This window comes from Rana temporaria, chromosome 2 (assembly GCF_905171775.1).
Source record: "Rana temporaria chromosome 2, aRanTem1.1, whole genome shotgun sequence".
Taxonomy (NCBI): domain Eukaryota; kingdom Metazoa; phylum Chordata; class Amphibia; order Anura; family Ranidae; genus Rana; species Rana temporaria.
The window spans coordinates 482,334,675-482,361,233 of record NC_053490.1 but is presented as its reverse complement, the minus strand read 5'-3'; the positions used below and the strand labels follow the sequence as shown (position 1 = coordinate 482,361,233).

At 42.3% G+C, this 26,559-nt stretch overlaps 1 protein-coding gene across 7 annotated transcripts in view; it reads right to left on the bottom strand.

Annotated features, from left to right (window-relative positions):
* Positions 1–26,559, bottom strand: part of ROBO1 (roundabout guidance receptor 1) — a 1,468,549-nt gene that overhangs the window by 650,815 nt on the left and 791,175 nt on the right. The gene's annotated exons all lie outside the window — the stretch shown is intronic.

Sequence of the window (26,559 nt, the reverse complement as noted above, 5' to 3'; positions counted from 1 at the left end):
TCACTTGTAGTGCAAAGTGGATTTGCCTTTCGTAAATGACCCCCACTGACTCTCTGCAACCTTTAATAAGACCAGATACATATGTGGGTGTAGATAAGAAAAAACAAAATTGCCAGATGACTAAATGCAATACCAAAGTCACTAATATATATATATATATAAAAACACAGGGGCAGATTCACATCCAATTACATGGGCGCAGCGTACAGTATGTGAGATACGCTACGCCGCTGTTACTTACTTTTCAAAGCTTTGAATCCAGAAAGAATTTGCGCTGTAAGTTACGGCGGCGTAGGGTATCTCTCGCGGCGTAATGGCGCGTAATTCAAATCGGAGAGTAGAGGGCGTGTTTCATTTAAATGAAGCGCATCCCCGTGCCGAACGAACTGCACATGCGCCGTCCCTAAATTTCCCGCCGTGCATTGCGCTAAATGACTTCGCAAGGACGTCATTGTTTTGACGTGGACGTAAATTACGTCCAGCCCCATTCACGGACGACTTACGCAAACAAAATAAAATATTTTCAAATTCGACGCGGGAACGACGGCCATACTTAACATTTTCAACGTGAAATTTAATGGAATGTCTATTACACTTATGATTTAAACTTGATTATACTTAATCTGAGGGGGCACAGATTAGCACCCATCCCAGTAGAGGAATCACTAGCACAGAGCACTTTAATTGTTTAATGAAATCATATTTTATATTGAAATTATTATTTTTTATTGAGTATTAGTAACTATATATATATGCCTGACGCATGATACAGACAGGAGTCACAAATCACGGATAGTGACATACCACTTTAACTGTGTCACACACACACACTCTTTTATGGTTAAATTATTTTTTATTTTTTTACTTGGAGTGATCATATTTCAAGGTTCACATAATTGGTTAATTTACGTCCTTTTTCAGACATAGGGTGGACACCTAGAGGCCCAACTGAAATTGACACTTTGTTTAATTTATCATACACTGTTACTAGGGTACCCAATTATTGACTACCCTGATTCTACTGCACTTCTTGCATCTTCTATTTTTCACAAAGATTTTTTTTCATTGTTTTTTGGAGGACACATAGGGTCATCACATTAACACAGGACCAAGCGGTTACATACTGCACATCAATAAAAAGGGGGACCTCACATCCTAACGGTGGCTGCACATATGAGCTAACCACAGGAAGGAACCCAACACCATCTATTTGATCACATACTTGCCCACAACCTAGTGAATTATAGACCAGTACCAGGCTAGCAGCGCCATTTTTCCTTGAGTATTAATAATATTTACATACTTAACATTTTGCACGCCCACCAAATAGCAGCTTTAACTATACGCCGGAAAAAGCCGAACGGAAACGACATAAAAGAATGTGACGGCCGATTGTACGTTCGTGGATTGTCAGAAATAGCTAATTTGCATACTCGATGCGGATTACGACGGGAACGCCACCCAGCGGACGCCGAAGAATTGCATCTACGATCCAAAGGCGTACGAAGACGTACACCTGTCGGATCTAACCCAGATGCCGTCGTATCTTGTTTTGAGGATTCAAAACAAAGATACGACGCAGGAAATTTGAAAGTACGCCGGCGTACTAAAGGCAAATAGACTGTGCACTTTGCAAGTGCAGTCGCCCTAAATGGGGCAAAGCTTAACTTTGCAAAGAATACTCAATCACATGCAAGAAAAAAATAAATAAAAATGGTTTGCTTGCTTGATTGGATGATGGAAGTGAACAGAGCTTTTGCTCTATTACTAAGCTCTGGAGCAAATACACTTTTGCACAGTCTTTTTGCCTTTAGTAAATCAGCCCCAAAAATACAACCCCCCTTTTTCTCAATTCATAACAGACCAGAGGTTGGCAACCTTTTGCCAGTGTCCTTTTTTTTACAAACATCAGACAACCAGCATGCCAGTGAATAATAGTGTGCCATAGTCATATACAGTAGTTTGTTTCAGTTTTTGCACTTGTACTGCTAATGGCAAGTTAAAGGGTAACTCCACTTTTATGGGTAAAAAAAAACCACTGCAAGTGTATAAACTGTTTAATAATCAAAAAGTCACTCCCATTCAGATTCAGATTCAGTCACAACAAACAGCTATTTCTTCAGAGCAGAAACAGGTTGGAGTCTGCAACAATGATTACTAAAATCTATCCAACTTAGAGAGGATTGTTTTTTTCCCAGCAACAGTGGAGTTACTTTTTAACTGCTATTATGGGGCCAGATTCACATACAATTGCGCAGAGGAAACGTAAGCCATTTAAGTTACACCGCCGTAAGTTTTCAGGTTTAGTGCCCGATCCACAAAGCACTTACCTGGAAACTTGCGGCGGTGTATCGTAAATGCGTCCGGCGCAAGGCGGGCCAAATCGAATGGGCGCCTAACATTTAAATTAGGCGCGCGCCCGCGCCGGACCTACTGCGCATGCTCCGTTTCCTAACTCCCGCCGTGCTTTGCGCGAAGTGACGTCATTTTTTGAACGGCGACGCGCGTAGCGTACTTCCGTATTCCCGGACGGCTTACGCAAACGACGTTAAATTTTGAATTTTGACGTGGGAACGACGGCCATACTTTAGACAGCAATACGCTTGTTGACTAAAGTTAGGGCACCAAAAACGACGACTAACTTTGTGACGGGAAACTAGACTAGCGGCGACGTAGCGAACGCGAAAAACCGTCGTGGATCGCCGTAACTGCTAATTTGCATACCCAACGCTGGTTTACGATGCAAACTCCCCCCAGCGGCGGCCGCGGTACTGCATCCTAAGATCCGACAGTGTAAAACAATTACACCTGTCGGATCTTAGGGATATCTATGCGTAACTGATTCTATGAATCAGTCGCATAGATAGAAACAGAGATACGACGGCGTATCAGGAGATACGCCGTTGTATCTCTTTTGTGAATCTGGCCCATAGTAACCGGGGCACAAACAAAACAAGTTTCTATTTAGACCTCAGGTCATCCCTAATTCATGCATTTCAGACCTCAGATCAGCCTTAATGCATGACTCTCAGACCTCAGATCAGCCTTAATGCATGAGCCGCTGATCTCAGATCAGTCTCAATGCATGACCCTCAGACCTCACATCAGCCTCAATGCATGACTCGCAGACCTCACATCAGCCTCAATGCATGACCCTTAGACCTCACATCAGCCTCAATGCATGACTCGCAGACCTCACATCAGCCTCAATGCAAGACCCTCAGACCTCAAATCAGCCTCAATGCATGACCCGCAGATCAGTCTCAATGCATGAGCCTCTGACCTCAGATCAGTCTCAATGCATGAGCCTCTGACCTCAGATCAGTCTCAATGCATGACCCTCAGACCTTAGATCACTCTCAATGCATGATCCTCACACCTCACATCAGCCTCAATGCATAACCCTCAGACCTCAGATTAGCCTCAAAGAATGACCCTCAGATCTCAGATTAGCCTCAATGCATGCACCTTCAGACCTCAGATCAGCTTCAATGCATGAGCCTCAGACCTCAGATCAGCCTAAATGCATGAGCCTCAGACCTCAGATCAGCCTCAATGCATAAGCCTCAGACCTCAGATCAGCCTCAATGTATGAGCCTCAGACTTCAGATCAGCATCAATGCATGAGCCTCAGACCTCAGATCAGCCTCAATGCATGACCCTCGGATCAGTCTCAATGCATGAACCTCAGATCCGTCTCAATGCATGACCCTCAGATCAGCCTCAATGCATGACCCTCGGATCAGTCTCAATGCATGAACCTCAGATCCGTCTCAATGCATGACCCTCAGATCAGTCTCAATGCATGACCCTCAGATCAGTCTCAATGCATGACCCTCAGATCAGTCTCAATGCATGACCCTCAGATCAGTCTCAATACATGACCCTCAGATCAGTCGTAATGCATGACCCTCAGATCAGTCTCAATGCATGACCCTCAGATCAGTCTCAATGCATGAGCTTCAGACCTCAGATCAGCCCAATGCATGAGCCTCAGACCTCAGATCAGCCCCAATGCATGAGCCTCAGACCTCAGATCAGCCCCAATGGCATGCATAAGCCTCAGACCTCAGATCAGTCTCAATGCACCTTTAGATTTAAATCAGATCCAATTCACTCACCTTCAGACCTCAGATCTGCTCCAGTTCCTTTGCCTTTAGATCTCAGATCCATGCCCCTTCAGGTCTCAGACCAGCTCTAATTTCTGCACCTCTTAAGCTGGATACACACTATACAATTTTATTTATATTTTTTCCTTTAGATTTACCAAAACCATATAATATGAGGTCAAACCTAAACACTTTAGATTTGTATGCAATCAGCAAGGCAGCCCTCAAAATTTCCACTCGCCTGCTAGCATTTGGCGAGTGGATTTAAGCTGGGGGCGAGTGATGACAGGGCTGCATGACCAATGTCCCTTCAATCTGTGCCTACACTTAGAGCCCCGATGCGATTGGCGGCCAAAGAGGAAAGGTGCATGCTCGGGAAAAGTAGTCTGGTGAGCCGCGCACAGGCAGAGCAGTACACAGGTGCTCTCCTTACAATTCTCATTAAGCCATGGGCCCTAACAGTATGACCTCTCTGAGCCTGCCCCCCTCCCCCGGGCCCCGACCAATGTAGCTGGAGAGCAGCGAGCAGGGAGCAGGAAGTAATGAGTCAGGTGGAGGATTGCGAAAATTACCACTCCAGGTGTCCCAGGTAGGCAGTGCAGCGCTCACTGAAAGTTGCCCTGACATGAGAGTGGCAGCCTTCCAGTTTGTGCAGTTTTCTTCTCCTTGTGCTCTATGTAGGTGTCCAGCAGTTCAGCCTGAGCACTGTGAGCAGACTGGTCTCAATGTGTGCTGTGAGGTGTCAATGTGCGCTGTGCTATGGTGTCAACGGCTGTGCAGTTGTGTGGATCTCGAAGCTGGATTGTACTCCCTCCTCACTGCCAGCCTGAATAAAAGGGGGAAGTGGGGACATGCAAGCGTGGAGCCGCACACACAGGCTCCTGATGATGAGATGAATAGGAGAGGGGGAGAGAGGATGGATGGGAGTTGCAGAGGAGACAGCAAGAGAATGGGGAAGAGATCCAGTTCTAGTGCCCTGTCCCTCTGGTCTGCCCCCAGTGCCCTGTCCCATTTTGTTAAAGTTGTTTTTGGTAATATTTAATTGTGTAACTTGATTCTGCATAAAACATTTAACAGTGTCATTCCATGAGATAATCTACGAGGGCTTGTTTAGGGGCGCAATTAGGCGTGGAGCAGTGTATGAATTAGGTGGGGCAACTGGTGGCGAGTAAATCTTGAGGCCTGGCTAGTAGCTCAGGGCTTGAAATTTTTAGCCCTGAGCAAGGACCGGATGACTGGAATCGGCTGTCAGAATCACCCATACTATCGATCTGAAAATCGGCAGATCGTTTGTCGCACAAAATTTCACTTCCGATTTTCGTATCATGTCTACAGGGCCTTTAGTATAACATTTTTATTGCTTAAAAAAATTAAATTCATACACTTCAATGGCTACAGACCTTCAGCATGACATGTCAATTTCGCCAGTAGTAGGTGAGCTGCTGAAGTTCCACCTTGTGTAGACGGCACTTATCGGAAATATAAAGTACAGTAAAAATGTAAAAATGTGTGTTCATACAGTATGCACCAAAGGTAGTACTGGGGCAAGGTGCAGACTATGTGCAGACTGCATGCTGAGACACTGATTACAACAAAGAAGCTGTTTACACCAGTTGTGCACATTACAACCTTTGCTACGGTATATTACTAGTCATATCTGCCACTGATTACTTGTTATACTAAACCAGTATCAAATATATATTATACTGTACAAGACTGTATCTTCTCATCACTACCCACCAAATAATAGGAATTTATACAGATCATTATGGGTATATTAATATGTACAACATGGATGATGTTATTTACACAAGATGAACTGAACAGAATGCATTAAGCTTGAATTCATAATTGCTTTTGGTTGTACAGAAAATGCACATAATTTGCGAAAGCGTATTACTTCTCTGTGGGAGTTATTTTCACTTTAAGCGTTTATTAAAGTAAATGTTCAGCTACATTCACAACAACATTATTCCGCTGCAGGTTACCCCTACATTACACTGAAAATCTATTAAGTAATGAATATTAAAGGGGCTAACGCCACATTTTTCTCCCCATGCAATTAATGTAAATATTACAACAAAAATGATTACAAAAGACCTTGCTGCAGCTGGTTCTTGTGCAATTATTTGGGAAGTTGTTTTTGGCACACAGATGTGATGTATTTAAATGTAAACCCAACATTTCATATTCCTGATATGTGCCTGTGGTACCATGCAACAGTATGCAAAACGAACCTGTTCTTCTTGTATGACTTCCTTTGTATGACATCCCTGTTGTTTCTGCCAGTCCCCATGCTTTTCTATTAAGAGCTGACCACACTAGGCATGGGAACACAACATGGTCAGTTGTCTGGCAGTGCTGAGGACTCAGCCAGCTCTCCTCCAATGATCATACTTGTGCTGAACCCCCCCCCCCATAGCCATCTACTGGGAATATCAGAATATCAGTGTTTCTCCTCCACCACCTCTCTGATCTCCTTATGTATCTTAGAACAGAGGGTGTGTGATCATTAATAAAAAAGGGGGGAAAAGTATTTACAATGATTTTTATATACATACACAAATGTTTTGCCTTTCATTTCTATTTTAAACTGAATGTTTTATTAGAGCCGGTTCACACTGGAGCGGCACGACTTTGGGGGGGGGGACTCGGCAAGGCGTCCTGAAGACGACTTCAGAGTCGACTTGCAAAATGACTTCTGTGTAGAAGTCAATGCAAGTCGCCCCGAGTCGCCCCCAAAGTCGCCCCCAAAGTCGTACAAGTGTCGCTCCTATTAAAACGGTTCTATTGAATAGAATGGGACGCGACTTGTCAGACGGCTGAGTCGCCTGACGAGTCGCCCCAGTGCGGGTTTACGTTAAATGAATGATAGCTAAAGACTGCAATGGCAATGGCCCTACCCAATACCTTCCCTTCTTCTGTGTATAGCAAATGCAAGGCTGGACTCTCATTAATGAGTAAGTACACAATATTGTTCACCCAGGGGAACCACCCTCACCTCTGCTGCGCGGATAGATTTTTCTTTTGCTAATCCTTTACCAGCTTATATCTTTGTGACTGTGTAAATAAGTGTATGTGATGAATGTATTTTTTGCTAATGATGGGAAAAAATGTGGTTCAAAACTGTACAAAAAAACTCCCACCTCATGCCAAGCCTATTGTGTCTAACAGTAAAACTGACACTTGGCAAGCGACATCACAGGTTGTTGAGCAAGTAATACAGAAGTGTAGTGCTGGCAGCATGGTGGTGGTGGGGTGGAGGATCAGCAGTGCCTAGCCCCAGACCAATCTTTCTCAACCTTTTTTATTCTAGGTAACCCTTACTAAAAGCAATTCATTTGGGTCAATGGTAAAAATAACCCTTGGTCAGAATGCCACCCTTACAAACAGTTAGAAAGATAACTGGTGTCTTGCTGCCAAGTTGCTTTGTCAAGTTGGGTTGGAAATTTGTCAGCATCCTCATATGGGTGGTTAATCAACCACAGCTCAAGGAACCCCTAGTAACGTCTACAGGAAGACAAACACTCCTGCGCACAAGTGGGTACCAGGTGAACTAGGGTTTGGGATGGATGGTGTCACAGGCCTTGCTGCCCTTAAGGATAAGGGCAGCCTAGCAATCAGAAGAGAAAAGAAAGAAAGAGGGCGCACCAACCTTGTGCATTATCCTTAGGTGTGTTTTATTAAAAAATGAAGTAAAAAACTACTCACAAACAAATGGAAAACACTCATGATACAAGAGATCTCCAAATGACAGCAAATTTTCTATAGATAAACAACTCCACATAGTACCAGAGGAGTCAACAGGGTCCACTGCTGGCTGACGTGTTTCGAAGGAACACCTTCTTCTTCAGAGCCCAGCAGTGACACCCTTAGCTTGGCGTGTATATATAGGTGCACACTTTTACACAGGCACCAATGTGCATTCAGAGGGGCCCCTGCCAGAGGAGTCTTCAGGTACCACCCACGATTGTGGGTGGTGCATAGAAAAGAGGGTGGCATCCATTGTAAACATAGGAGCACCAACCAAAATAGCATTTGCATAAATACAAAAACACATCAATAAACATTTGTATTCACCATTACAATCAATAGCAATGATGATAATGGTGTTGCTGTTAGGGCAAAATAGTACAGGCTTCTATAGGGGAAAGGCCAAAGACTAAAAGGGGTGGCATATAAGGATGACATCTAGGATCAGGGCTCACCCAGTGGATGAAACTGCTGCTGCATAAGTTGATCAGAGCATCCAAAACATGATACCGCAGGTTCCACACCTTGCGCAGATAGGCAGCAATTAAGGACCATGTATGGCTACACAACAGTGAAGGCGGGACCCCGCGTGTCTGCGCAAGATGTGGAACCTGCGGTATCATGTTTTGGATGCTCCTGATCAACTTAGTCAGTGGCAGTGGTCCCTGTTTAGTCCTCTGGAACCATCTGGAGTCGTTCATTTATAGAACAATTGCTGTCATCTGGAGATCTCTTGTATCGCAAGTGTTTTCCATTTGTTTGTGAGTAGTTTTTTACTTCATTTGTTAATAAAACACACCTAAGTATAAAGCACAAGATTGGTGCGCCCTCTTTCTTTCTTTATTTTCTCTTGTAACCTCTACAGCAAGGGTGTCAAATTCAATTTCATTGTGGGCCAAATCAGCATTATGATTTCCCGTTGATGCCCAATAGGGAAAAACGCAGCATCGGGTGGACCATCAGCAGCTGACGTCACCACGCTCCCAGCTGATCGGCCTGGGCCGAAGCTGGCTGAACTTTTTTTGCTCTAGTTTCTTAAACTTGTATACCAAGAGCTTTTTAGATGTCAGTATTTTGTTTCCTTTGAATAGAATAAAGTGACCCCCTTTTTTACCAAATACTGCACCATGAAGCCTTGTTTTTCCTCCTTATGCACACGTTCCTGCATTTCTTTTTGATGTGGATACCATCCCTGGAGAGATTTGAGACAGCAGTGTCCCCCAAATCATCTGTGGGGGAGTGGACCAGGACTGAGGGTTTGGAACAAGCCGAGGATACTCTTTTGTGCAGAGCCTGTTTGATCCCTGTGGGGGTCCTGCTGATCTGGTAAGCGGCCATTTACTTACCTTTGATGGTGGGATTGTACTTGAAGATACCTGCATTATCCCTGCCAGTGGATGGAAGTCGGATCCTCTTTGTCAATGTTATAAGGACTGTCCCCCTAAACCATTCATGCAATATATAATTTGTTTGGTTGGTCTTTTTCCTTTTCAGGAGTAAAGGACATTTGCATTCATTAATTAATTATCAGAGTTACCAACCTCACTCCTTCCTATGGATCTCTCAAGTGGTTTATATGCCACAAACCTACTTTGCTCTGAAGGATAAAGACTAGCAGCAAGTGGGGTGACAACTTCCCACAGTCCAAAGATGTGGGCTTGATGACTGGCTATCTATTGAAGTTGCCTGTGAGTAACCACACTCTTCTGCTATGGTATCTGTTTCTACTTCTTAGGCCCCGTACACACGTCCGGAAAACTCGACGGGCAAAACACATAGTTTTGCTCGTCGAGTTCCTTGTGAAGCCGCCGAGGATCTCAGCGAGCCAAGTTTCCTCATTGACTAATGAAGAAATATTTGGCCCGATGAGATCCTCGTCGGTTTCCTCGGCCAAAAGTGTACACACGACCGGGTTTCTCGGCAGAATAGGGCTCCGATCGAGTTTCTGGCTGAATTCTGCCGAGAAACTCGGTCGTGTATACGGGGCCTCACTGAAGACTATAATCATTGCACCTGCAATCTCATTGCAACACAGTGGACATGTGGTCTAAATTGAACAAAGTAATTACCCTAAATGCACAAAAAAAACACACTCTATAAAAAAAAATAAAAGCAGTGGAGATCTTTTCTTTTCTTTTTTTTCTTTTTTAGATAATATTACAAAAATCAAATTGACAATTTCCGCTTTGGAGAAATTTTAAATATATGACAATATTGGTAGTGTAGTGTTTAAACTTGTTTCACTGAAATCATTACTTTCATCTCTAATGACAGCCATATTTACTATTGTACAACTGAAAATAATACTTTTGAATTTTATTTGTAGCTCTTTCACATTATGAAATTTTTCATGGTAAATATTCGGGTCTTTTAAATTGTGAGCTGGAAAAGTTTTTCCTGCTTTGCATTCCAAGTTACAGTTTCCCTTTCCATATGTTAGAATAAATGTGGCCTACTATATATGTATGTGTAGTTTTCATTTAAGGGGGAATCCAAAAACAAACTGTCTATCTTGCCCGGAGACACCAATGTATTGATTAAATAAGACATTTGTAATCTGTTTATTGATTAACAGTGATGCAGGCACCCATCAATAACCGCTGTCAGCTGCCCGATGTAATAAGCCTGTGGATTTGTGGCATTCTGTTTCCATACGTCTGAACGTTTAGGAGACAATGCATTTTTCTCAGTTTCCAGTTTAGAGAAATGGTCCCACAGTGATCAATGTAGTGGTTATTGCAGTCGTCCAACATCAATACTGAATGAGATTAGAATTTAGATGTCATGGAAGTGAAATGTGACAACTGTGCCTTCATTTTGAAACTGTCTATAGAATGGCAAATTGCATTGTTTTATTTTCTAGTCTTTGTGTGTGTATAGGCAGCATAAAAATAGCTTAAGTTCCATATGTAATGTGTTATTATGTGTTGGGAGAAATATTAACCACTTGCCGACCTGCTCACGCCGATATACGTCGGCAGAATGGCATGGGCAGGCAAGGCAACGTACCTCGGCCGTGTGCCCGCGGGTCCCACAAACTCATGTTCGCCGGGGGCCTGCAATTGCCGTGTGGAGAGGCAGAACGGGGAGATGCCTATGTAAACAAGGTATTTCCCTGTTCTACCTAGTGACAGGGCAATGATCTACTGCTCCCTGTCATCGGGAGCAGTGATCACTGTCGTGTCACTTGTAACCCATCCCCCCCACAGTTGGAATCACTCCCTAGGACTCACTTAACCCCTTCATCACCTCCTAGTGTTTAACCCCTTCCCTGTCATTGTCATTTACACAGTAATCAGTGCATTTTTATAGCACTGATCGCTGTATAAATGACAATGGTCCCAAAATGGTGTCAAAAGTGTCTGATGCCGCAATATTGCAGTCACGATAAAAATCGCAGAATCGCCACCATTACTAGTAAAAAAATATATAACGCCATAAAACTATCCCCTATTTTGTAGACGCTATAACTTTTGCGCAAACCAATCAATATACACTTATTGCGATTTTATTTTACCAAAAATATGTAGTAGAATACATATCGGCCTAAACTGAGGAAATGTTTTATTCTTTTTTTTTTTTAAATGTGCAATATTTATTATAGCAAAAAGTAAAAGATATTGGGAGTTATTTACTAAAGGCAAATCCACTTTGCTCTACAAGTGCACTTGAAATTGCACTGAAAGTGCGCTTGGAAGTGCAGTCGCTGTAGATCCGAGGGGTAGATCTGAAATGAGGGGAAGCTCTGTTGATTTTCTAATCCAATCATGTGCAATGCTGTTTTTTATTTTTCTTGCATGTCCCCCTCGGATCTACAGCGACTACACTTCCAAGTGCACTTCCAGTGCGATTTCAAGTGCACTTTGCACTTGTAGGGCAAAGTGGATTTGCCTTTTCTAAATAACCCCCATTGTGTTTTTTTCAAAATTGTCGCTCTTTTTTTGTTTATAGTGCAAAAAATAAAAACCACAGAGATGATCAAATACCACCAAAAGAAAGCTCTATTTGTGGGAAAAAAATTTGTTTGGGTACAGCATTGCACGACCGCGCAATTGTCAGTTACAGCGACGCGGTGCCGAATTGCAAAAAAATGGCCTGGTCATTGGGCAGCCAATTGTTCTGACATGATTAAAAAAGGAATATATAGTGGTTTTGTTTTGTTTATTTATTTATTATAGCTTCAAATACAATTACTTTTTTTAAGTATTTACATTTTAGCATGGTAAATATAAAAGCTGACATAAATATTTTGTATTTTAGTATATAGCTAGAAAGTTCCTGCCTCTTGACATTTAGTGCATTCTGGCAACGTGCTCAATTGCTTCTTTTAGCGGGTTGTACATGAGGGTGCTGGAACACAAATGTTTTGCAGCAATTAGCAGGACTGTATTTATAGCCACACTACAGTTTAAAATGTTCTGGGAAAGTGAGTGATGGTCCATTATAGAGAGTCACGGAGAGCAGATCTCCTCTGTATTGGCCCTTTAGATGATGTACATGGAAATGGCTTAGTTGGCAGTGCAGCTGAACCCCCGTGACATGAAAACCATCTATAGAGTACAGTAGACAAGTAAGGTGGCAGAATGGCTGATACAGCTTATGGAACTTTAAAAGAATAGAGATCAGTAGAAATACCTTTTTTTTAATCCGATACAGTGTAGTGGGATGATGGAGAACCAGCAGCTCCCTTGTGTCAGGCCTCGTACACACGACCGAGAAACTAGACGGGTGAAACACATCGAGTTCCTTGTGAAGCCGTCGAGAAACTCGACAAGCCAAGTTTCTCCACTCCCGTCAAGGAAATAGAGAACTTGCTCTGTTTTTGGCTCGTCGAGTTTCTCGACAGTTTCCTCGACGAAAATGTACACACGACCGGTTTCCTCTGCAAAAAAATATCTCCCAGCAAGTTTCTTGCTGGTTTTTGCCGAGAAACTCGGTCGTGTGTACGAGGCCTCAGGGAGTGCTCCACAACAGCTCTGAATTCAAGGAGCCACAACATCTCCTGCAATCTACCATTGCCCATCCATTGTTGGTCCTCCCTACTCTCCCCTGCAGCAGCAGCTGATACAAAGGTGCAAGAGTTTCTATATAATGTGACTGCATCAGAGCTGTTTAAAAAAGGTAAGTTTTCCTCTGGATTGTGTGTAGGTTATTTATACAGTTGTTGCCATTGGATTGGTACTGTTAAAGTGTATTTCTACTTTTGAAGCCAAACTGGGATAATCAATTCAAACAAGGTGTGCATGCCCACTAGACCAGTATTAATAGACTCTCCAGCAGCCATCCACAGTAGATCACTCCCCAAACAGTAGATCTCTTTCAGCAACAACTGACAACAGGAGGTACCCCACCAGCAACAAAAGACCTCCTCAACAACAATAGATCCCCTCCAGCTAGAACAGATCCCCCAGTAGTGAGCATCAATACCCTGCAGCACACCTCAGCACCCCTTGCCATTACATACAGTCAGTCCATAAGGTGCCGGAACTGCATTCCCCTGCGTTCCCACTGAAAAAAAGCCCTGCATGTTCCCATATAAATAGTATAATTGTACTGTGCATGGAACCCATTATCAGTTGTACCACTGTCTGTCCTAACAAAGGGTTAAAGATTTAGTAGCTGGGCCTCTCTGTTGTATTTTATTGAGAGTAAACTGAGCCTGTCCCAATGCCTGGTACACACAATGAGATTATCGGACAAACGATTTTCTGTATTTTCTTTGCATGCTAATCTCATATTAAAAAAATTAAAAGATTAATAAAGTTATGACATTTCTCATACGACAGGACAAATATTCGGAAGTGATGTAATGTGTTGTGTTGTATTGTATTTGTATTATTTTTTTGGACAAAAACTGTACTGATTAAACGAAAATCGTAAGATCTGGTATCATACAAGGATTTTTTTTATGCTTGACCCATCAGATAATATTGGATGAACTGTCGTGATCAGCTCTTAAAAACTGTGTATTAACGATCAGATTATCGCATGATTGCTTCGAAAGTGGTATTTTTGCTGATCGTGTGTACGGTCCATTAGCCTTTCTATTGGGACACACTTACACTGAACTTGGTAGGGAATTCTTGCAATCAGCCATGAAAGCTTTTCCCCGTAGACATCTATGAAATAAAAAGGTAAGATATAATTTGTTAAATACATTTTAGGAATGTATTTATAAACACAGGCCCTCACCATCTAATGTGGAATGCTGCCAGCCTTGCACTGTCAGCCTCATATACAACAATGGTTCCATATGACAGTTCTGCTGCTTTCCATTGTTTTCAATCTGTTGACAATGTCAATGTTCCACTGTATATTGGCCCTGTACTCTGGGATTTTGTATTACCATGTCTCTGTATCCTGAGGACTGTGTCTTATACTAATCCAATAAAAATACTGAACATGATAAAAAATGTATGGGGTATGGTGTTTGAACGGACTTGCTAAAACCCACAACATTGAGCTGTAGTAAAGTATTCGTAATGGTCACCACATACCTTCATGGTAAGTTTGCCCTGCACACAATGAAGATATAGCTCCTTGGTAGGCACAATTAAAGGATGTGCATGCCTGTTTCTACTGGGATTCACTCAGGAACAGTGCAATAATTTTTGTCTACTTAGGCGAAAGTGGATTTTGCCCCCCCCCACCCACATTTTGTATGTCTCCTAATATACTTTTACATTTTTGGCTTAATTTATATTTATTTTTACATAACTTTTATTGCTATCACATAGGTAACCAAAATTCCCTCTATGTGACAGCATATAGGTGACAGGTTCTCTTTATGGAGACACCCAGGGTGAACACAGACCGTGTCCCATCAGCTGCTTCCCCTAGCAGCGATCCCAGAGAATGACCTCTCCGGTCCAGGAAGTCATGTCATACACGTCACTTCCAGGTCTGTGTATAGGAGCAGGGCTGGGACAAGGAGTGGGCGGGAGGGGGGATGCCCTGGGCCCAATGGTTTACTGGGGGCACCTTCATTCTGTTGCAAGGCTGACAGGAGTAGTGACAGCGGCAGTGATGTTGACAAGTGAGTGACTGCTGGGTGTAATATTGCACATCATGGGGAGGGGGGGCACAGTTTGCAATCATTGCCCTGGGTGCTGGATAACCTTGTCCTGACACTGTATAGGAGGGAGGCTAAGTGGATGGAGGTCCGCTGAGCTCCCATCGCCCTTCCCAGTGACACCTGCCATGACAGCACCGGGCCTTCAGGTGGAACAGCGGAGCCAGGTGAACATGGTGGGGGGGTCGCACATCGCCACAGCCACTTGTTGGCTTTACTAAAGTACACATCCTCCCCGGCCGCTATATACAGATCAAAGTCATTGAAAAAAATGGCAGGAGATCCCCCCCAGTCCATTACCAGGCCCTTCGGGTCTGGTATGAATATTAAGGGATACCCTGAACCAAAATAAAAAACTTGGGGTTGGCATGGGGTTCCCCCAAAAATTTATATCAGACCCTTTTCCGAGCACGCAACCTGGCAGGCCGCAGGAAAAGAGGGGGGGGAACGAGAGAGCATCGGGACAGGCTTAGTTTACTCTAACATCCTAACATTGCAGATCCAAGGGTTTCAGTACACCTGAGTCACCAACTGCAACAAGTATGTAGATTAGGAGCTTTGACTTCCCTCTGAGATGTAAGATAAGTACTAAAATCTTTAGATCTGAAGGACAGCCAGGGAACCAGCATTTTTAGAAGATCAATGCAATTAAAGCAATGGTAGCCTACATCAGTGTTTCTCAACTCCAGTCCTCGGGGAGCCCCAACAGGTCATGTTTTCAGGATTTCCCTCATATGAAACGGCTGTGGTAATTACTAAGGCAGTGAAACTGATCAATCCTGAAAACATGACCTGTTGAGGCGCCATGAGGACTGGAGTTGAGAAACACTGGCCTACATATTGCTCCCAGTCCAATTTTCCTGTAATGCCGTCAGTGCTGCCTACTACTGAATTATCTTAATAGACTCATCACTTAGTTCTGTTTTAGTTCACATACAGTAGTGCCGCTTACAACAAGAAAGGCGAGGGAGCATATTGGTGGCAGACATACTTCATAATTGGAGGGGGGAAGGGGGAAACTTTACAGCCCATGCAGCTGTTTTTTTATTCAGTTTTTCAGCACTTCAGGCCTTTTTAATCAGTTAATTAATTCTAATTATTTTAATTGACAAAATTAATCAATTCAAATAATTTTTTTTAAGCACAGTGTGTTTTCACATAATGAAAGCTTTAATTAACATATCCTGGAATGATGGAGAAATTATCTATCTATAAGAGGAGATTACAAAAAATAGAAAACATGTTTTGTTCCATAACCCAGTCACAAAAAAAAAAAAGCAGAGGACACGTCCCGGATTCTCCAGCACCGAAGAGGTTAACCAGCCATTTGCCAGAGACAAGATCAAAAAGCATGCAGGTCCCTATTGTCAGCCTGCAGTGTGAGCAGAATGGCAGCAATCTAAATATTGTCAATCATGCTGGGTTTTGCTCTTGGTGACCTGACCTGTACAGCCAGCATTATAAATTGCCAAATAACAAAAGCTTTCATCTGCCAGGAAACTGTTTCTAGGGAAGAATGGGAACTCGCTGTGCTGTTAGAAACGATGACTTTGTGACAGATTAACAGAAGTGTGCTGAAACAATGATAAAATAACCCCCCCCCCCCCCGCACTAAATAACTTGCTACTGTTTGCAAGTTCACCATTTTTTTTCTGTCCCTTGAAGCCTGATGTCCTGGATATGTAGGGACAGAGGAATCACTAGCGGGTATATGCCAGCATTAGATGTGGCACAATAAAGCTAATGAATGAGGAGGCTCAGGCCTGTGGTGCGGAGATGCATTCAAAGCACAAGAACCCTGGAAGCTGGGGATCTGATCTTTGTTATACAAAATAAATGGATGCAAACAAGGGCTATAATGCTGTACAATAAACACTAAACACATTAAGTAGATTAAAGGACGCTCTAATCCACTTAATGATTACACATGCACAAGCAGAGAATAATTATACTTTACTCCTGGGAAATTTATTATTTTATATGACACAATAGCCTAGCTCTCAACTGTTCCTGATTTCGGGGGACTGTCCCTGATTTGGAGCAATGTCCCTCTGTCCCCCTCATTTGTCCCTCATTTTGGTATGATCAGGGCTCAAGTCCTGCGGGAACGCGTGGGAACGGAGTTCCTGCACTTTTTTCACAGCAGGAACGCAGTTCCCTTTGCAGGTCTAGAGCAGCCTAGCCGCCCGAGCCAATCCTTCACTAAGCGGCGATGCCCAGCTCGAGTCACTGTCAGGGGCAGGCGAACCCTAGTAATCCTTTATGTTACTGGCCACTTCCTGTATATGGAATCATTGGGTAGTGTGCGGGTATTCCGTCACTTCCTCGATGCCGCAATGTCTCCTGGGAGCTTTTGTCATTTTTCCCAGGAGACATTGCGGAGGTCTGCCGCAAGTTATCGTGGGATTTAGAAAGAACTTGCTTAAAACATGCGGTTTAGTAATTATGCATATGAGCGTACCATTTTTTTTTTTTTGGTGGGGGATTGGATCTTGGGTGGGAGTTCCCACACTTTTTTCCCCAGAACTTGACCCCTGGGTATGATCTATATAGTTGTATATAAAATGCACTTTTTATCTTTCAAAAAGTGTTTCCCAGTGCTAAACCTTTCATCCAATTTCTAAATTGCTGCATTTGTACATTTTAATCTCCCTGGCGTATGATTATGTCTGGAATTTTGTACCAAAAGCGGTACAATTTTATATTGTAGGCCTGCAATTCTTAGGAATAACTCACTTAAATCTGTCCAAACAAGAGTCTAGTAGACATCCCGGGTATAATAACGTTTGAAACACAAAATCATAAATTATAATATAATAAATAACTACAAATAATTATAACAAATAATAATATAATTATAATAAAAATGATTCAATAATGTAATCAAATCAAAAACATTGAAATTTGCTCAGTTGCAGAATTGTCGCTGTCATTATTTTTATTGTTTGATGACGAATTTCCCCACAAATCGCTATCGCTCAATTCTGCAAGGGATTCTAATTTAATATCGCTGTTTTCTAGCTGATCTAAAAGCACTTTTGACATAAAGGGACACTTTTTGGTTGCTATGGACAATCTCCAGTTTCCAGGCAGAAAGAACAGTTTTTATTATATAATACTGCATGCAGAACACTGGGCAGACCACTAGGGACAAAGGGGGTGTGTCTTTATTTCATACAGTACTGTAATCTGTAAGATTACAGTATACTGTATGTGTATTGTGTTTTTCACTTTTTGAATTTGGCACCGAACTCCGTCCCTGTGCGTCGCAACGTCGCAGGGAATGGAGCTCAGCGGCACTGTGAATCGAGCGAGGAGACACAGCGGAGGAGCCAGCACACACAGCGGGAACACATCGCAGGATCCAGGGACAAGGTAAGTAACTTCCCCCTGTATCCTGCAATGCAATCTGGCTCGGGGATACCACTTTTGGTAGAAAAAATTCACCCCGAGCCAGACTCGAGATTACCGCTAAGGAGGTTAAAAGTCAATATAAAGGAATAGTAGTAATAAAAAAAAGCACTTGAGGGTTTAATTAACCTTTTTTTTGGTTAATGCTCCTTTAAGGGGGTGTGGCAGGGGCGTGTCCTATGCCTACATACGTTTGATGGTACTGTAGGTGTCCCTCATTCCCATCTCAAAATGTTGGGAGGAATGCAATAGCATGAGTAGAAGAGACTCATAAAAAGTGATTGGACCTTTTTGCATGGCTCCTCTTTCACGGGAAGCAACAGTGCTTTTGCCTGTGGCTTTATCACTAACTTTTTTTGGAAACAAAAGCGATATTAAACCCACAAACAAAATGTAATATATTGAAGCTTACCAATCCTTATCTGTGGTGGCTGCCTTATTTTTTATATTTTCCCTTTATTTTCAGTATTTGACAGTCCATAGATTTGGCCAGTCCATGTCGAACCGGCAAATTTTTTTTGGGCAGCTCGCTCGTCCACCGCACTTTCCTGGCCTGCAGGGCTGCATGCTCCGATAAGGGTCTGGTATAGATTTGGGGGGGGGGAATCACACTTTCTTATTTTGGCGTGGGGTTCCCCTAAAATCTATACCAGGCCTGAAGAGCTTTTGCCTGTGGCTTTATCACTGACTTTTTTTTAGGAAACAAAAGCGATATTAAACCCACAAACAAAATGTAATATATTGAAGCTTACCAATCCTTATCTGTGGTGGCTGCCTTATTTTTTTTTTATATTTTCCCTTTATTTTCACCTGGTTATCTGGCCAGTAACACACTTCCTGTTTACGGGTGTCTCCACTCTGGAAGGAGTAGCAATGGAGATACCTTTGGACAGTAGTACTGTCAATCTGAAGAAAGGGTAATGTTAGGCTGGTGATAGATGCATTGACTTTTTTTTTTTTAATGAACCCCCCCATCCACACATGAGATGTGGATGGAGGAATCCTCCCCGGTGTGCCATTATATTCAAACAGTGAGACTCCACTATCAGAATAAACTGTTCAGCTGATTAATAAAAAATATTTGACAATCCATAGATTTGGCCAGTCCATGCTGAACCGACAATTTTTTTTTGGGCAGCTCGCTCGTCCACCGCACTTTCCTGGCCTGCAGGGCTGCATGCTCCGATAAGGGTCTGGTATAGATTTGGGGGGGGGGGGGATCACACTTTTTTATTTTAGCGTGGGGTTCCCCTAAAATCTATACCAGGCCTGAAGACTTTTTTTTTTCAAAATTTTTCATTATCTTCATTCTTTTGTTTAGATTTCAGCTCTCAGCTGGGAAACCTGCTGACAGCTGATTAGTTACTGTATGGGTTGTTAAGGAGGTGACGGCCGGCTTCCTGGCCCGATCCCTAACAACCAGCCATTCTTTACACAGAATTTGAAGGGGTCGAGCATTTTTTGACCAAAAAGAGTTCAAATCATTCTGAAAATTTGGAATTCGTTAGAAAATGAATAAGCAAAATTAAATTAAACAAAACAAAACTCTTACATATTGTTATATTATCCTATTTCAACCGCATTTTTTTTTCCAAAGCACAGAGTGTCTCTCTTCCCTCTACTGTCTGTGTTGGTCTTTTCTGACTTATCCAGACATCACAGAATTGCGATATCACAAAATCACGATAGACAGCCTCCCCCTACCTAGCACACAGGAATCACAGGACAACCTCAGCCGTGCATGTTTCCCTATGAGAATGTGTAGAGGAGTGTGTGTCCTTTCCCTCAACTCATATCCCAGTTTACACTCAGCTCCATGTACTTGGAGCTGAGAAAAGAAAACTTTGATCTATGTGTTTTAGAAGGCTGTAGAGAAGTGAGGGCTGCAGATAAATGCATACGTCATGTAGAAGGATTTGTTTCATCTCTGTGTATCACCCGAGGCCAGTCACTTCCTAAGTTAATTTCACCTTAATGAGAAATATACAGTGTTAGGTGTGCTAAAGCACACATCATTTTTTTTTCTTGGAAATTCCAGATCAGTAGTTAACCACTGATTGCTCCACATGCTTTCTACAACAGCTAATCAGCATGCAGTCTAATGGAAAGGGCAGGCTTTTGTCACCCATGCTATGTATTATTGTATTGTATTGTACTGTATTGTATGTATTAATCAGATCATGCACAGGATGTGAATGGTAGGTAGGTGTGCATAGAACTATATTGGTTGCAAATCTATTTCAGAAACTGAAGAGGTAATTAAAAGTGTATAATTTTCCACCAATTCACCCCAAAAAAGTTTTGATAATTTTGCATTATGTTATAAACACTCAGTAAAACAGTATCATTATAATGATAAAATACACTTCCCAGTGTAATTTCATTATTCTAATGAGTACGTCTTGCATACAATTTCTTGCATTGATCAATACTCCTGACAGCTGATGATGGATAGCATGTTATTTTCCAAATTAACAGGTTTCCTCAGCAAAGACTGTAAGACTTAGTGGAGTAATGCCCTGCTTAATAAAACTCCCTAATAAGTATGATCACTTAACAAAGCTCAATAGGTCAACTGTATTTAGGTTGTAAAGTATAAGTATTGCTTGAAACGGAGACAGAATGATTCATTAATCAAACCTGTCAGATTTACTGGAACGTGCTTACCAGGTATGAGGCACATAGCGATTTTCCTGCTATGGAATAGATGGACTGACCATTAATGGAACAATGTAAATTTGTTACAAGTGGCCACATAAAAAATGTAATAAAAAAAAAAACATATTGTTACCTATAGTATCTACTAGATCATTGTGTTAATTCAACTCTTCATGCCCTTTAGATGAATCGGTTATAGTGGGTAAGGTGGGCAAGTTTAGTAGGTTCCTTTGTATTTATCATAAACTTGTTATGCTTTTAACTTTCTGGGCCCATTCTCCAGTGTCCGGTATAGAAACGCTCAGTAAACGATGAATTTTACCATGCACAATCTGTCACATGGTATGTTATGGTGTCATTCATTTAGAAAGGCACACCAACGTACAGTACATGCGATGTTGATGGACTTGCACTGTAGATTGATAATTGTGGAACAATGCATTAAAAGGGTGCATGTCCCTTTTTCATTTACCGTATTTATTGGCGTATAACATGCAGCGGCGTATAACACACACCACAATTTAAGCGGTAAGTTTCAGGAAAAAAATAGTTTTTTTTTTTTTCCAAATTAACCACTTTGAAGCAAAACAATGGTCAGTGCCAATCAATGCAGCCTGATTAGTGCCCATCTGCAGCATCAATGCAGCCTGATGCCCATCTGCAGCCTCAATGCAGCCTAATGCCCATCTGCAGCTTCAATGCAGCCTCTGTGCCGATCTGCAACCTGATCTGTGCCCATCCAATGCAGCCTGATCCAATGCAGCCTGATGCCCATCTGCAGCCTCCATGCAGCCTCTGTGCCCATCTGTGCCCATCCAATGCAGCCTGATGCCTATCTTCAGCCTCACCATCTCTCATGCAGTGCAGGAAATCAGGAGGGGGACGAACGCCACCAGAATTACTGAGCCGTCATTTTCTGTTTACAGTACTCGGCTCTCAGTTGGCAGTCACATACACAGTCCCGCCTCCGCCATTGCCATTGGACCAGCTCCTGTGATTGACAGAACACTGGTCCAATGCCAGTGGCGGAGGCGGAACGTGTGTGTGATGTCACAGCTGAGTAAACAGGACAGACGGCTCGTGATTCCGGCGGTGCTTGTCCCCCTCCTTCTCCTCTGAGGTACGATATCGCCGTATAACACGCACCCGTGATTTTCCCCCTATTTTCAGGGGGGAAAAGTTGGTGTTATACACCGATAAATACGGTAATTGACCATGCATTGGCAGCCCAGGATGAATGAATAAGCTGTTTCAACACAACGTATATGAACATGTAAAATGTCACACGTTAACTTGCATTCAGTAATGCACTGTAGCACGATGTATAGGTGAAAAGGAGAAAATGCACCAAACAGCAAAGGATCTGCAATTTAAAAATCAGTCCAATACTGATAGGTCAGTTATGGGAGAACTCTCATGTCAATTTACTATCTGGCTTCCTATATCACTGTGAGAATCCAATTGAAAGACCTCAACTAAAGCTCTAAGCTGGTCTGATTCAAAAGACAACATAGTTTCAGGGAACTGTTCTTGTTGAAGTATCTAAGACATAAGAAAAGCCATGGATCCATTTATGACTATAATATCCCGATAATATGAAATAATATATAATTGGTTGACTTTACACCTAAATCTGAGCTCCGGACATATTTTTTCCCGCACAGTGTGGGTGCTGCTCATTTTATTCTAGAGAAAAGGATCACAGAGATATACTTACCTGATCTGCTGATCATCCCCAGTGAAGACCAGTTCAGCACTCTCGTGCTCCAGCAGTCCTGAAAATGGACTGTTCCTGACATCAGCACACTCAGAGCACGCTTCATGGACAGGAACTGTCCACCACTGGAGTGCAGTTTCCCAAAGATTCATGGATCAGGCATGTATAAACTGTGTGCTCACACCTAGAAAAAATGAGCAGTTGACCCATCCAGTGTGGCCACAGCCTGACTGCATGGAAAACTTTTTTTTCTTTTTGCCCCGAGCTGGACTTTAATAAAAACACATTGGCATTTATTTACTAAAGGCAAACAGACTATGCACTTTGCAAGTACAGGTACACTCTGCAAGGGCATTTGCTCCAGAGCTTAGCAAATGAGGTAAAGCTTCACTGTGCAAAGGATATCCAATCACATGCAATGAAAAAAAACAGCATTTTTTCTTGTACATGATTGGATAATGGAAGCCTGTAGAGCTTCCTCTCATTTCCTAAGCTTTGGAGCAAATGCCCATTCAGAGTGCAAAGTGCACAGTCTATAAGTCTTTAGTAAATGCACCCCATTGGATTGTACAGTAGTTCAAAAAGAATGGAGGAAGAGCCAACTTCTGATAATGGCAATTGCACCAAGCAAACCAATAGTAGACTAAGGCCCCGTACACACGACCAGTTTCCTCGGCAGAATTCAGCTTCCGACCGAGTTTCTGGCTGAATTCTGCCGAGGAAACTGGCCGTGTGTACACTTTCGGCCGAGGAAGCCGACGAGGAGCTCGACGAGGAAATAGAGAACATGTTCTCTATTTCCTCGTTGTTCTATGGGAGCTCTCGTCCCGCCGAGCTCCTCGGCGGCTTCAGTGCTGAACTGGCCGAGGAACTCGATGTGTTTGGCACGTCAAGTTCCTCGGCCGTGTGTACGAGGCCTAATAGTAAACTTGACAAGCCAACCATTTAAGAAAACTTACCATCAGAAACACATGAAGGTTGATCTCTCATTCTGAAATAGTTAGTTGCCTGGATGTTATGCTGACCCACTTGTTTCAATACACTGGGGTTGATTTACTAGTGGAAGTTAGAAGCTGATTAGCTACCATACAGAGCTCCACCGGATTTTGCACTCTCTGGTTTTAGTAAATTAATCCCATTGTATCTCTGACATGGCACAAGTACTAAGATGAGAAATTCTGACCTTTCTCTGTCTTTCTTGACCTGCATACTTGCTCTGGGTCACTAACCTAGCTTATTCAAGCCAAAAGGTCAGCATAACAGTCAGGCAACAAGTATTTTTAGAGGGCGGTTAGCAGTGACAGCCTCTATAATTCTTTCATGATTGGTTAACTTTACTTAAATAAGGTGATAAGTTGATTCATCCTTCCAGTATCCACCCACAAATAAATGGCAGGTTTGGATGGGTGAACCCTACAGTGGTCATCAACCCTGTCCTCAGGGCCCACTAACAGGCCAGGTTTGCAAGATAACTGAAATACATCACAGGTAATATCATTTGCTGCTCAGTGATTGCAGTATTCTAGTCTGCATCTCCCCAAGGTAATACAAACAAATCTGGCCTGTTAGTGGGCCCTGAGGACATGGTTGATGACCACTGATTTAAAAGGCTATTCCTCTATTTTCTCACCAGTGAACTATCACCTGCAAGCAATAACAACTTTAACAAACATATTTGAATTTTCAGACAGTGAAATAAAATGTAAGCATTTCAGGGCATTTCTTAAATAACAATCAGAAAATAAAGCCAAGGGGTTGATTTACTAAAACTGGAGAGTGCAAAGTTTGGTGCGGTTGTGCATGGTAGCCAATTCATTTCTGACTTCAGCTTGTTTAATTAAGCTTTGACAAACATCTTGGAAGCTGATTGGTTTCTTTGTCCCAGATTTTACACTCAGTTTTAGTAAACACACCCCAAGTCTTGATTATTGCACACATCTGCTTGGATGGATCAGGTAAATGACAGGTCAGGGAATGGGTCACCTCAGGATATCAAAGCTCTTATCTTTAAAGTCAGCCATATTGCCAGTGTTGGTTGCAGATGAGGATCAATTGTGTTCTTCTACTGCTCCCAGAGAAACATGAACCCAAATGCTTTGCTGGAGTGTATGTCTATGATAGCAGCAAGAAACTACACCTCATGAGGACAGTGGTCAGCTAAACTAATCCTACACAGTCATTTTTTACAACTGATCTCTGTCAAGTGTATCTGCTGAGGTCGCAAGACATGCTGGTTATCGAAAATAAGCCCAGCTGGACTAGTTAAGTTGGACCGGTTTACACAGCAATTGTCCCTTTGTGGAAATAGATGTGCCTGTTCATGGCCAATTTATATAATGTGTAACTATCTGCTGCTTCTGTGAAGTCATATAAGTAATTTCAACAAAGCAAATAGCTCATTTACTTTATCAGGTATCCCGGCAGCGTCTTCACAATGCCTTCCACAAAGCAGCAATGAGGAAAGCCGTGTGACAGCATAGAGATAAGACAGTAATAAACTATTCATTTGTCTAACCTTTTCTTTTAAACTCAGCTGTGCTCTGTAGGATGATTGGCTTTGCCGGGAAATGCCATGCTCCTGACAGGTCAGATATTCAAAGCTCACAGAATATGCAAGTTTATTACATAAGCCAATGCACACAGCAAAGGTGAGGAGCAGAATACAGCAACTAGTGGGGAACAAACTTTTCAACATTTGTTTTCTCCGAACCTTTACATCACTTTTATCTCTTAATACCAAATTTTTAAAACTAAGATGCCCATGACATGTTGGAATTCAACTCCTTACCCCTCAACAAAGGAAGGTTAAAATTAGACATTGGCTAGGCTGGACACCTACCAGTAACAGTAATCCAAAGCAACCCAAAATCACAGAAAGAGTCATAACTACAAAAGAGAATTGTCTGTTCTGAATTATTACTATATTCTGCATGTGGAATGTTGCCTGAATAAAGAATCAGTCGACTTAAAACCATTATTTTAATTGTTGGTTGGATTCTATGGCACCACATTACCCAGTGGCTTCTCCTGGGTACTCTGCCAGACAGAGCACTGCCACTCCACCCAACCATTACAAGGGGATCTCACTTTCTTGGATCTTTGATTTACTTATTATTATAGTTAATGCATCAGGTTAAGTTAAACACTGTAGAAAGGAGGCAGAGCCAAGAATATTAATCTGGAGATCTTGCCTGCATTCTATAATAAGTAAATATTAAATCATGTTAACCCAACAGCCATCAATCATAATGAAATAATTTGTTGTGTTTGTGGAATGACCATTTTAGATAAACATGCTATTGCTAAAAGGTTGATTTACTTAAGCTCATTGAATTGTGTTTGATTCCTGATGAATCGGATGATGTTTGTTCCATGGGTGGCCCAGGGGGGGCACCACCTGATCAACACAAGGTAATTTTTCGATCGAATTTTGTTAAAGGTGTCAGGTGGCAAATTCCCATCAGCTATAGGCACTGTTTGAAGTATTCTGACAGTCGAGGGTGCTGGCTATCAGAATACAATAGCCAGCACTGCAGATTCGTCTATCCGGTCTGTTAAATGTGGATAGAGAAATCAAGTAATTTTGCTTGTTCAACCTGGAGGCCTGAACAGGTTGACCAGCTTAAGACCTAATACACACTATTAGATTTTCTGCAGATTTTTGTCTTCAGATTTACCCAAACCATATAATATAAGGTCAAACCTTAAGAGTTTCAATTTGTATACAAGCAGGCAGGCCCTTGCACTACATGGTTTTGGTAATTCTGAAGACAACAATCTGAAGAAAATCTAATAGTGTGTATGGGGCTTAAGGGAATAGAGGCAGTTCAATGAACAAA